The sequence below is a fragment of the Talpa occidentalis genome, unplaced genomic scaffold, assembly GCF_014898055.3.
Source record: "Talpa occidentalis isolate TD23 unplaced genomic scaffold, MPIMG_talOcc4v2.1 talOcc4.11, whole genome shotgun sequence".
Taxonomy (NCBI): domain Eukaryota; kingdom Metazoa; phylum Chordata; class Mammalia; order Eulipotyphla; family Talpidae; genus Talpa; species Talpa occidentalis.
This window is the reverse complement of record NW_023601104.1, coordinates 83,080,804-83,091,951: the sequence shown is the minus strand read 5'-3', so window position 1 is coordinate 83,091,951 and position 11,148 is coordinate 83,080,804. Positions and strand designations below refer to the sequence as shown.

The following is an 11,148-nucleotide window of genomic DNA, read 5'->3' as shown; positions in this document are numbered from 1 at the left end:
AAGTTGTTTCAAAAGTAAATAAAAGTCATCTTTATTCCTGCTTGGGCCACTAATATAAATAAAAGACACACAAACCTTAATTGGTAAAATAGAAAAGGGGAGATAGACTTGCACAGTCTATTGAAGTTTGCAGAAAGGGATCTAAGATCCCTTCTAACTCTGAAATTATTTTATATGGTGACAACCTGTAGAATAAAAAGGTCAAGATTATTTTGCACGAGGAATGATTAAGCAGCCAATGGAGAGGAAAGAAATGGTATCCATATATAAAACCCAAAGGAATCCAAACCTAGAAAACACTACATGTTTTATATTAATATCTGGAGAAAGTATAAGATAAAAAATAATACCAATAATCAAATAAAATGCAGAGAGAAAAATACTGCAAATAGATGCTTGGAATAAGTATTGATGAAACTATTTGTAATCATCTTGCATAATTTCTCCCTTCTCTGAATTTCTATACCACTTATCAGTATCATTATTTACCACTCATTAGTGATCATTGTTCAATGCTTCCTCTCATGTGACATATACTCATTTGTCATTAGATTGCAATTTCTACAAGGGCAGTATCAATAGGAACTTTTTAATGTGATGAAGAGCCCATTATGTTGATAGCATTGGCAGGTTAATGACTGCATGGTTCAAATATGTAAAGTTTGTGTACCAAACTTTAATTATACTTGAATACATTTTTAAAGACATGGACATGGCTTCAAGTTACTCAAAGGAGTCATTTCTAGCTTGAGAAGTAGAGAAAGCAATAAATAAGGATGTAAAATAAACTGAGGAATAGTTCATGAATTAAAGGAAAAAAATACAAGCATGGAATTTGGGAAATCATAAGAAAAAAAAGGACATATGAAATAGAAAATGGATACTGCCCAATGCTGTTGACAATTCAGATAAAATAAAGGCAGAGCTATAATTCATCCTTGGCATACTGTACCCTGAACATGAGATTAAAATGTGATTATAAATCTCACCTGATGGTGAAGCTAAGATTATATAATCTACTGCCAGTCTTTGCCAAATTTGCACCTAAAATCTTTGAAGTTGGGAAGGGTGAAGACAAGGTAAGATGAAAAGGCAGAATCATTTCTTCTCTGTGTCAAAGCACTTGATAAATATTTGTTGATTGATTATCATGTCATAGAATCAAGACATTTGCATATGATAATAGGATTGAATATTTCATATGACTCCTCTGAATGAAGGGTAAAATATATGATTAAAGTCTATGAGATTTGTAGGATCTGAATTGAGTGAATTCAAATGCCCTCATTAAGTACTTGATTATTAGTAAGTAGAGTATCTCTTTAGACGTGAGAGACAATTGTGAATAAATGAAGGCAATAAGACTAATGACAGAAAGGTCAATATACTATTGCATCTAACATAGTAAGATTGACTGGACATACAGGTAAGCTTGAAAAAAGAGAGTTATGATATGTTGAAGGATAAATCCCAAATGGACATTTAATCCCATAAGCATTTGGAGATAGTATTAGAATTATAAAGCCCTTACCTCCCCCCTGATGAGCCTAGTGATGGTCTTAATTAACAGGTTTTGTCATTTCTCAAACATTTTCAAGGACGACTATTAAAAAGGAGAGATGAACTTCTCAAGGACTTTGTAACAAAGAATATTTTCCTTCTGTTTGGGAAGATTGTCTTTAAAATCAAGGACACAGTTTCTGAGTGTACTTTGCACTCCAGATCAACTGAACCAAACTTGGAAATGCTTGAATAAGGGATGTTGCAGCCAAATAGCTTTTGCCCACAAATGGAAGACTATAGATTTTCCTTATGGTTGAATGGTTTGAATTCCAAGGGTAAAAGCATCTTTGATGAAGAGAGGAAGGAGATTGTTTCTATTGAAGATCTTAAATTTGCATCCAATTTTTACCATTAAAATGCTTTCCCCCCCAAGAATGTTCAGTTCATTTTGAGATTGTCTTGTACCAAAAATACCTAACAACTTGTTGTATTTCATTGAATTGACCATTTTAAGATAGAAATAATTCAGTTGTCTTTGTTATTTTCAGTCAATGTCATTAAATGATGTTCCAATTTTTAACTTAGTCTTTTATTTGATTAAAAGCAACTTGTAAAATTTTACCTCCCAAGTTATTAAAAAATGGCAGAATTTGGTTCCAACTATCTTTCTTAGTGATTTATGTATAATTTTATATAGATAATTCAGCACAAATGACATTTTGGAAATTTAATATGAAACTTAAGAAGGTTGAATTGTTACAAACCATGTGAATTTAACAATTAGTTTGGTAAAAATCACTTTATGTGAAAGTTGTTTCATCGAAATACATCTTTGAGTTCAAGTACTTCCATAAAAAATATGAAAATGCAAAAACTTCAGTTGACTTGCAATTCTAAATTTTTTTTTCAAGGATCTTGATCCTGAGCCAACATGTGTGAATAACTTCTGTTCTTTAAATACTATGGACAGAAACAGATTCTTACAAAGAGGGTTAATTGTTAGTATTTTATTTGACATGAGTGGACGATGTTTTCTCTCCTTGTCGATGTGCCAGCACCCCCTGGTGGGCATTGGTAAAATTAAGATTTAATTTACTGATAAGAAAGGTTAAAGGTGCTTACACACAACTGTTTTTATTGTGTTGGAATATGTTTACACTATGCAGATAGCTTTGCATTTCTGACTGAATATTGTCAAAAGGACATTATGTTAACTACTGGCTTGCCACCAATTATCATTGCCCCCAAATATGTGTATATTTTAAGAGTTTACATATGCAGTTTGTATTTATGTATATGTATGTTCTTATCTGTATAAACTAATATGAGCTACTCATCATTTATTCATTCAGCTACATTTTTAACTTTAGGTTTGTGCTATATATGTTTGCAATTGTGGATATTGTTTTGACTCCTCATTGGGGTTATGATGGTATAGAAAAAGTATAGATTTTCATATGAGATTGATTTTCTTGCACTGTGTCCCAATTATTATCATTTTTAACTAGAGCAAACTGCCTACCTTTTCTGATTCTAATTTTTTTCATCTGTTGAAACAAGAATCAAAATAGATACAAACTGTGACAAAGCTACTCACTGTTTTTTTAGGCAAGTATTTATTTCCTGGGTTCTTGTGGCATCTGTGTTTAACAACACACATCTTTAAAGTGCATAAAGATGTACACATATTTTTTAAAATTGATCATTTAGAATGATGTAAAAACTAAGGATTTTTAAGCCTCAAGATGTATTGTGATTGTGTTTTGGAATGAAATAAACCCAAAGTAAACATATGAATGTTTTCAGAATAAATTATGCACTCTGTATTATCCAACAATACCCAACATAAGTTAGTTTTTGAGAAATTTACAATAAGTCTTTATCAATTAATTGATATAGGGTGTGCAGAAACTCCAAAAAAGCCAAATCAAATGCTAGAACTTAGTTATGAAATGACATGAGTTGATAGGTTCATATAAATGCTTTTTTGTGTGAAAATATTTATAGATGCAAAAGAAAAGCCCTTTCAAATTCCTCAGGACATTAGATTATCTCTCTAAGTACAATTTTGTAAATTTTGTTTGCATGCAGAGGTGATTTAAAAAGGTAAAATAAAATATTACAATGGAAAGTGAGTGAAAATTTAAGAATATCAAGCAAATTTCCTGAGAGCAAGATTTTGAATACAGTGTTATAAACCAATGTTTCCTTATTTAAAAAAAAATGGTAAAATATTGATTAAAAAAAAGTTTCTGAGGTTCCTTGAATGCCTGAACAAGTTGAAAGGGAAGGATCAGGAGGCACAAAATACTCCAAATGCAATGGACAGAGAAAAGACATAAGCAGCAAACTTATCTTCCACAGCTCTTCCCTGTGATCCTTGGAAGCTACATGGAACCATTGTTTTGGTGAATTCACTTCAGAATTTCATGGTTCCATACTTTAGAAACAATTTGGTTTATGGCTCGTTGAACAAAGTAGATCTTCCCTGACCACAATGGTCTGTGGTCACGTCTTTCACCCATGGATTCCAATATTCATCTCCTTTGGCTATGCCCTTAATTTGCCATATGTTCCATGCATATTAATGTATCTTTTAAGGCTTCTATATTCTCCACTCTGCTAGATGGGAACTTCCTCTGGGCATCAATGTTCTTTTTCCTTTCCATGCCTCATACTATAAATAACCTAGTCGGATTTTCCAATAACTTTGCAGTGATTCTAAGGCTGAGTTTCCTGCAACTGTGACTGTGTGACAGTAAGGACCAACTAGAATAATGTGAAACATATAAATCATCTTGAATTTATCCCAAAGAACTGAATCATAATTTTCCTTTGGGGATGCTAAGGAATCTATTTTTTTTAAATAAGAGACAACCGAATTCATTCTTTTTAAAAATATTTATATGTATGCATACATAATTTACATCATTGTTCATTTTTGTACATTGTTTGATTTCTCCTCTCTTGTGTAGTCCCCATAAAATTCCCACCACCAATTTACCCATGAACCATCAAATTCATTCTTATGGGTATTTAAACATTAGTTCTATTCAATTGATTCTATTAAGAATAAATTTATATAAAAAAAAGAATGTAAGCCCAGAGAGCTCCATTTACATATTAAAAAGATATTAGAAGCTAGTAAATGAACAGATACTGGAATTGTGGTGGTGGTCTGCTTTCCTAAACTCACAGTATCACTGTTCATCCTTTAGAGTAGATATTGAGGTATACGAGGCCTATAAGAGTGGTTTCAGCTATTGATTCATGATCATGATTGGTATCAGAAATTACATTTTAGTACATGTGTACATAATAGGATTTAAAGATGAGAGCAGTTTGAAATAACTGATTGACATTCTATTTTTTATTATTTGATATAATAAGAGATTTTGTAATTGTATATAATAGCATCTGGCCATATTGAAGTCTAGGTTGTTAGTTCATTATTCTGTCCATTAGGGAATTCTGTGAAAAAAAAAAAAAGCAGCATAAATTAGAACATACATTTCCAATTTTGTAATGGTTTTGTGGATCACTAACTTCTTCTTAGGAGCGGTAATTGTGTGGTAGTAGGAAAGACACATTTTTAAGGCCTGCACAACTTAAGTTCAGAAAACTTCTCTTTTCTATGATAAATTCAGGCAATTTAAGTCAAATTTATCTAGATCTCACCTTTTTTTTTTTAATCCAAAATTATGAGATGTACTTTCATAAACTTCAGTGCTAGTGAGTAGTTAAATGCCTAGTATGATATCTGGCTCATTTGAGTTACTTTACAAATGTACATTTCCTTTTATTTCCTTACTAACCTGTCTTTTAGTACTAGTCCTGGAAATTTTATGATTATTACATCCTTGCATTTAAGATGGATGCATAATATCCCCTGAAGTCACTAATTTAATATCTCCATGATATCTCCTGCTATCCTATCAATAAAATTCACACATCATTTTGAATGATAGTTTCTTTTAATTTCTTTAAGAGCTGTAAGGAAATGGAAACTTACTATGTTGGATTGGAGGACAAGGGAGAAGGCAGAAGCTATGACAAAGAGGTAAGACAGGAATAACTTGGGATTCTGGCAATTGTGTGAGTCATAACAAATATATATATTATAATAAATATTTACTTTATCATTGAGCTCAAACACTTTCCTACATGCTTTGGTTTAAATGCAATAACATGTGTGACTTAGTGACCTTTTTTCTCAAATGTAAGTTTTATACTGTTTTGAATAATTCCAAATATTAATATTTTTACTATGCCCTTTATTAAAAAACAGATTAAAAAAGAGATGAAGTTATATCTTCAGAATTGAGATTTGGAAAGTTTTGATTTAACTAATGTTAACTTACAACTGGATTCATTAGAGACTGATTCTGTGAAAACATACATATTAATCTAGCTCTTAGAAACATTTCTTTTTTTTTTTTTTAATAAAGAAAAGAATTTCCCTAAAGCAAATACTCACTTAGAAGACTATTGGAATCAATTTGTCAACTCCTAATTAACATGCCATTCCTGGGGTAGATCCTATACCCAGCTAAATTTGTATTCACATTTTTTTTTAAGGGATGAAACTAGAGACTGACTTTAGCTTTGTAACAAGAGATTAGCCACTGAGGGAGAAAAATGAATTAAATCTTCCCTTGTTTGCAAACCACTTTATATACATTTAGAGAATATAATTTTTTTCTCTGTTGCTACCTTCCCAGTTAATGTACAGCTGTAATTTATCAGACCCTCATGACCCAAAGGAATTATAATACCTTGAAAGGTACCTGAATCAGACCTAAAAGACAAGTTATTTATCTCACAGAACCACAAGATCTGGTTCTCAGTTTGTAAAACACTTAGGCTTGATGTGCTGAATTTTTGCATTATGACCAAATAAAATATTGTGTGGAATGAGAGAAGGGGAATGTGCTGGTTAAATGGATCAAATAACCTCAGTGGATAACCAGTGACTGCCACCTCCAAGGTCTGTGAAGGTAGATTTGATTTCTTTCTCCTGAGTTCCAACATGGCAGGTCCAGGATGTGTGTTAATGGGTAACAGTGATTACCTTACTTCTATGCTCCGTGGCAAATGCATGCCTGGTTTTAGAAAGTTGAAAATTAAACACAGACATCAGAGGATGAGGGTGAAAGGGATTTGTTAGGTGTTTGCAGTGAAATGCTAAAGAACTCCCATTAAGTTACATGTTGTAATAATTAAAACTTTGCTTTGAATTGGTTTCAAAACTTAAGCAGATCCAGAGAAACTAGAGAAGGAATTAAGAACTAATTACATTAAAGTAAGGAAGATCAATTTCTCATGGGTTAGTAGCTTCATGTTACTGTTTCTTTAAAACAGTGAAGGAAAATATTGTAAGAAAATATCAAAGGATGTTACTGTAGGTCTCTGCGTTATTCATCAATATTAAGCATTTTTGTTTGCTTATCTTTGAGTAATATATGTTGCACCAATTAAGTTTTCTTAACAGCAACAAATGCCAAAAGACATTTGTTTATTCAAAAATGGAGGGTGTCCAGTGGATTATGGTGGAGGACTCAGTGTCTTACTGAGGGCATGGTGTGGGAACATACATTTGAAAAGATGATTCAACTCTGAATGAGATATTGTGTTGCAAATTAGTGTTAACATAATTCGCAAACAAACAAACAAAAAACTGGAAGGTTAAAGGCTGAAATTCAAAACAGTATTTTTCAAATCTGAACAGAAGATGATATTCATATAAAATCAAAATAAAATCAGTAAAATCTAATTGCATCCAGTTAGCATTGTTTTTATTCTTTGACTTTCTCCTTCCTAAAGAGTAGCCCTGATATTTGATTGCATTAACTATGTGGTGACCTCCTGCTTCAAAATGAAGGGACTTTCTGTCAATGTGCTTGTGCTTCTCCATGATTTTAAAGGAAAGGAAGAGGGTGTTAGTTAGGCAGGCTGATCTGCCAGTGGAGTGTAATATTACTGTTAATATTGTGACATTATTTCGTGTGCTCCACTGTGCTGTGAGATGTCTCCCGGGTTCTTGAACTCTGCTCTTCCTCTGAAAGATTGGTCCTACTTAGTCAAGTAAGTCATGCAAGTTTGATCCTATTTAGTATGTAAGGTTGAAGGGTATTTTCTAAATGTCATATTGATGACAATCAGGACAATTAATAAAGCGGATGTAATAGTGTAAAGGTTCCTGCTTCCAGCATTGAACTCACCTTGTTTCCCATGGATGGGTCCATGCTAGTGACTGAGCCACGTAGGGATACTCAGGCAAGCTGTTCCTGAGGGACCTCAGAGGCTGATTTTGGCTCATGAACTCCTGATGGTCTTCTCAGGCCTTCCTTAGTTTGAACGCCCTCTAGAACATTCACGACATCGTTCCTCTCTCTTCTTCACTAGTGCATTGCAATGTGATGGTTGTCCAGTAAGGCAGGCTCTCCTGCATTTTCTTTTTCAAGGGTTTCTCCTAACAGTATCACTGTACTTTTAATCTGACCTCAAGAGTCTTGTAGTGCACGTGGCCGATTGCAATCTTGTATTGAAAATTATATAATAGTACTATTTATCAGGCAGAGAGAAAGAAATTAGAAGTATTTTGAAAGGTACATATCTGTAAACAAAAATGGGTTTAATGTTGAGAATAAAATTAAGAAAGCTCAGCTTCATTTGAGTGCTGTGTCCCTATTGTGCTAGCAGATTTAAATTGAGTGTTTCTTTTTCTCATTAGACTTTATTGAGTAAGATCTTTTAGGTGATCTAAATATATTTTGGGGAATATTTAAAGGAATATTGCATTTAAAGTTTATATCTGAGCCTACAGCCAATGCATGAATAACTTGAATTTCATTATATATCCAGTTTATCCCAACTGTGTGATTTTATGTGACTTTTCTTTTTGTTTATCTCTGGCTCAGCAGCCAACCTTCACCAAACTAAAGACAACAAAACCTACTAACAAACAATGTTACAAAAAATTTTCCATTTTGCTTTTTCAAAGTTCTGTGGAATATATGTTCTTCTGTTGAGTGATATGAGTTAGCAAAAGGAGAAAAGGGTTTTAAAATTATTTAAAATCAGAGCTCCATTTACAAATAAAAGTTTATCACTCAAATCTCAAAAGTTATCTAAACAAATTGACTTAAAATATCAGGTAATTAAATTATTAGTTAATTAAATCAAATGTAAATGGAATGTCTATTGTATTTTTAATGGCTAATTTGTTAACAAGTTAAATATTTAGTGAATATGCAGACATGTGAACCCATATATATATATTTGTATATATTACCCTGTGTATGATTTTATACAAGCTATATTTAAATTACACTAAATTTAGGATCTATTTAAAATAAAATTTGAATCAAATTTTAGTGGAACCCTGCAACTCTAAGTTGGAGCTAGTAGATCATAGTTGGACAAAAATCATTGAACTATCTTAGGGCTGTAACACAAATGATGATATTCTTGACCACATAATTTCTTTTAAAGAAAAGTACTCTAGAAGTATGCTCCCACAGTGAAAAAAAAATTATCTAAAAAATAATTTAAATGGGAAATGGCACAAAACACAATAATTCACATAGATGTTTGCCTATATTTTTAAAATATTTTTTCTTTAGATTAAATTGATAAAGTATATTTATTATATTCATATGCCAAACGAAAGTTTGATAGATCTTTATGTCACTGAATCAACTGATTTCACAGAATTGTGGAAATAGCTCTGAATCTAAACTTTTTAAAAAAGATTTATTTGTGCATACAAGAACTGGGGTACAGGCCAGAGGCACGGGGGGTGAGAGGATACACCAGAGACAGAGTGGGCAGCAGAATAGGCAGATCGACGGAAATACACTGCTGAGGGGAGCAGTGGGCGAGACCGGAGAGGTCTGCTGCGCAATGTGGGTAGCTCCCTAGAGGGCCGGAGATTGAACCCATGCTGCAGAGGCTGTGGGTAGCTTCACAGTGCTGTGTTTAACCCCTTGTGCCACCAGGGAGGCCCTGAATCTAGACTTTTGTTAACTGGTATTATCTTTTTTAGATGAGGTCACTTAGACTCGGTAGACAGCAGAATGTCTCTTTGAACTCCCTGAGTACATATTTTATTAATTAGGAAAATTCCCTTCCACATTTAATGTTTATTTAAATACAGAGTGTTATGAACAGCATACATGCATGTGCCTCTGTGTGCGATCTTTATTTTTAAAAATAATGCTACTGACAGTGGTTTTGATCAATGAGTGGATGTGGTTGGGAAAATGTATGCATCATTAACAATGCTCCCACACTGAACATATTATATTGTGGTTGCAGGAACAATTTAAAAAACCTGTTGTAATTTGCTCTTGTCTTTCTCTATTTGGTGTGAAATCTTTACCCAGAAAGAACTAATCTGTATTGAGGTCAAGGCTACTTCTGATAGGGAATTCAGCTGTGTGTCAGTGTAGGACATCCCAGCTGCAGGCAATGCAGAGAGAAGGCTGGTAGGTTTGTTCTATTATTATTGTGCTCAGTCCATCATTTAAATTGCAATAAGGCTTATCAGTAGAATTGATAAAACCATACAAAGCAGTTCTGCAAGTGTATAGCACAGACAGCTTGAAACAGACATGGATCAGAAGGACAAAAATTAACATGATGGGCCTCCCCGGTGGCGCAGTGGTTGAGCGCTGGGTTGCGAAGCTGGGTTGCGAAGCTGCCCGCAGCCTCTGCAGCGCCGGTTCGATCCCCGGCTGCTCCCCCGGCCACCAGAGGAGGGTCCCTCATGGCGCACAGACCTCTCCTGCCGCCCGCTGCTCCCCTCAGCAGTGGACTTCAGTCCTTCTGCCTGCTCTAATCCCTGCTCTGGCTCTGGTGAATTCTCTCACCCTCCTGCGCTTCTGTGCCCAGTGCTTGTATAAATAAATAAAAACAAACAAACAAAAAATTAATTAAAAAAAAGTAACATGATGTTTGTATTTGGTGAAAATAAAGTATGGCTGAAATTCATAATTCTTTAGCTGCTAAATGACACACCTAGTGAATGCACCCAGCAGTTACTTACAGGTTTTCCGTTGCCTTCCATAGGTCATGTTTTGAGTCTTCTGAAAGTCTTTGTTACCGGTGAGACAGTCTTTGGAAGCATTGCTTTTTTCATGGTGCTTTTGGCAATGACTGTCTGTTGCTTCCACCTTTTAAGTCCGCAAAATACGCTGTGAAGATTTACATCCATAACAAGCAGGGGACCCTGGAGGGAGGTTGTAGTTATGAAATTTGCCTCTCAAACCCATAGTATATCTTTGGCAAGGAAATCAGTTACATTAAATTTACCCCCAAACCCTCCTCACCTTAGAGAAAAATAATGGCCTTAATTTTACCAAAGCACTAGAAAAGCCAGGACGAGTCCAAGAATCTGCCAAAGAGGGAAAACTACCAGGTGTTTCAATGGCAAACATCCATGGGATACAGTTGAATGAATAAAGATGAATGGGGATGAAACATTTAGCTTGAAATGAGTTCAAGTGAAAATTAAGCCAGACTATGACAAATATAATTTAATCTGTTCATTTTGCTCTAGTTAACCCCCACATATAAAAATATGTACTGAAAAAACAGCAACTTGGTATAATATATATTGTAAAAACATATGGTAAGTTTCCA

General features: G+C 33.9%; 1 long non-coding RNA gene across 1 annotated transcript; it reads right to left on the bottom strand.

Moving 5' to 3' along the window:
• Positions 1-4,380: 4,380 nt before the first annotated feature.
• LOC129145215 (uncharacterized) lies at positions 4,381-10,733 on the bottom strand. The gene is made up of 3 exons (XR_008550438.1): positions 10,553-10,733; positions 7,725-8,119; positions 4,381-4,974 (listed from the first exon to the last, which is right to left on the bottom strand). It is a non-coding gene; the product is annotated as an uncharacterized LOC129145215 (long non-coding RNA).
• Positions 10,734-11,148: the final 415 nt, after the last annotated feature.